Genomic DNA, 3,002 nt, shown 5'->3' on the forward strand with positions numbered 1-3,002 from the left:
AAGCTTGTGATTAATTATGCACAATATAATAACTTAAGAACCTTTATTATATTTTGCATAATTATTTAGGATAAAATATTAAATACTTTTTCATAATTACCTACAGGGATTATAGATTAGAATTTGATAGTTTTATCAGTGGATAGAAAATCACTATAGTGATAAAATTGATTATTCTATCTTAAAGAATGAATCTAATTGAATTAAAATTTTTGACTACAAGCAATTTTTATGTCACTAAGATTCAATTTTTATATGGTTTCAATTGGTGAATCATGATATATGTTTATTTGCCTCAAATTTATGTTAAGTATGTATATTTTTTGCAGTTATACAACCTTCAAATTTTTCTCATATATGTGATATTCCCGAACTTAATGGTGACAATTATAACATTTGGAATGAGAGAATTCTTCTTCACTTAGAGTGCATGGACATTGATTATGCTATTAGAAAAGACGAACCGCATATTACTAAAACCAGCACTCCGGCTGAAATTGCTCTTCATGAACAATGGGAGCGGTCTAACCACTTGAGTACCATGTTCATCAAGACTAAGATTGATGCTGGTATTCGTGGTTCTGTCGAACAGTATACCAATGTCAAGGCATTACTAAAGGCTATTGATGAACAATTTGAGACTTCAGATAAGGCACTTTTCAGCACCTTAGTTATGAAATTCTCATCAATGAAGCTCACTAGTGTGAGAGTGTGCGTGAGCACATCATGAAAATACGAGACTTAGCGGCTCAATTAAAAATGCTTGAGGTTGAAATGTGTGAAACTTTCCTTGTACACTATATATTGAACTCTCTTCCAAAACAGTATGCTCCCTTTAAGATCTCCTATAACGCATAAGGATAAATGGTCTATTAATGAACTTCTGACCATGTATGTTCAAGAGGAAGGCCGATTGCTGATGGAAACAGGAGAAAGTGCATTCATGGCTACTCAAGGAAAGAGGACACATCAAGCCAAGAAGAAGGAAAAGGAAAGGTACCCTCTGAAACTGACATCAAGAAAGAATCCTTGTGTTTCTTCTATAGAAAGAAGGGCCACATGAAGAAGGATTGCGTCAAGTTTTAGATGTGGCTTGAGAAGAAAGTTAATTTAATCTTTCTTGTAAATTATGAAACTATGGATGATATTAATCATAACACATGGTAGATTAATTTTGGCTCTACAATCCATATTACAAATCCCTTACAGGGATTAAAAAACTTGCGAAAGTCAGTGGGAACTGAGCGAAGCATCTATTCTGGAAACAAGATGCAATCGCATGTGGAGGCTATTGGGACATGTGTTCTAGTTCTTAGTAGTGGTTTCATTTGAAATTAGAAAAGACATTTTATGTTCCTAGTTATTCTAGGAATTTAATTACAGCTCCAAGACTTGTACCCTTTTGGTTATTCCTTCATCTTGTCGGTAATGGTACATCGTCTGATGGTCTTTTCTCTTTTATTTTACAAAATTATATCACTCATAATGTTATGCATGAAGCTTGTACTAAACGATGTGTTATGAATGAAGATTCCTCTACTTTATGGCATCGGAGATTAGGACACATCTCCATAGATAGAATTAAGAGATTAGTAAATAATGGAGTGCTTAATGCTCTAGATTTTACTGATTTTGATACTTGTGTGGACTGCATTAAAGGCAAGCAGACCAACAAGTCAAAGAAAGGTACCAAGAGGAGTTCAACATTATTAGAAATCATACATACATATATATATATATATGTTATTCAGACATGGATGCATATGGTTAGAAATACTTTATCACCTTTATAGATGATTACTCACGGTACACGTATGCGAAGCATTAGAAGCCTTTAAAGTTTTCAAGACTGAAGTAGAGAAACAATGAGCAAATTAAGATTATGAGATCTGATAGAGGTGGTGAGTATTATGGTAGATACACTAAGGATGGACAAGCACAAGGTCCATTTGCTAAGTTTCTTCAAGAAAATGGGATTGTTCCCCAATATACTATGCCTGGTTCTCCAGACCAAAATGGTGTAGCGGAAAAAAGAGACAGAACTTTAATGGACATGGTGCGAAGTATGCTGAGTAGCTATGAGCTACCTAAGTCCTTGTGGATTGAATCTCTTAAAACGACAGTGTATATATTAAATCGAATTCCAACTAAGGTTGTCCAAAAGATACTTTTTGAGTTATTTAAAGGTTGTAAACTGAGTTTGCGACATATACGCGTATGGGGATGCCCGTCTGAAGTTGAGTATATAATGTTAGGGATATAGTAGATATGCCCTAGATCCAGTCTCATATTTGATGATTTGAATATATTTTTGTGAATGTTATTTAATATAAAATATATATGGCATTTGATATTCTTTTATCATAGTTATTATTAATTACTTGATTAATTTAATAAGGTCCTTGATTAAATTTTGAGACTTGACATTATGATGGAGATCATGATAATGAGAGTGAAGTTTCTTATAATTTAATCAAAAATTATTCTTGATCATAGGATTATTAATTTGGACATTAGTAATCCGGTAGATCAATATTTATGTGATCGTCTTTATTGGATAATGATTAGTTGATCTCATTAACTAAAACACTTAGATAGATGATGCATATAGAGATATGATCATTGAACTGACTCATTGGATAATTCCTTATGATTAGAATTGCCATAAATTGTCAATAGGATATTTTCTTTAAGAATGTGATGTAAGAGTTTCATTTGACCTGAGATCGTCATAGTAATTGACAAGTTATTTATTGTGCTTTGATACTAGACACCTATGGCCCTAGGGCGATAGTTGAAAGGATATTGGGTATGATTAAATGCTTGTAGAATTAGTGATGGATCAAGATGGAATCTGTCAACTCTTGGTAATGAGTTTAAGCTCCATGTTATCATGAATTATAAAAAACCAAATTAAGACCTTGGCCAGGGCAATTGAATGAAAGAAGAAAAGAATTTCTTAGGTCATTCAATAGTCGATTATACTTGACATAAGCACATAG

Source organism: Nicotiana tomentosiformis, chromosome 3 (assembly GCF_000390325.3).
Source record: "Nicotiana tomentosiformis chromosome 3, ASM39032v3, whole genome shotgun sequence".
NCBI classification, from domain to species: domain Eukaryota; kingdom Viridiplantae; phylum Streptophyta; class Magnoliopsida; order Solanales; family Solanaceae; genus Nicotiana; species Nicotiana tomentosiformis.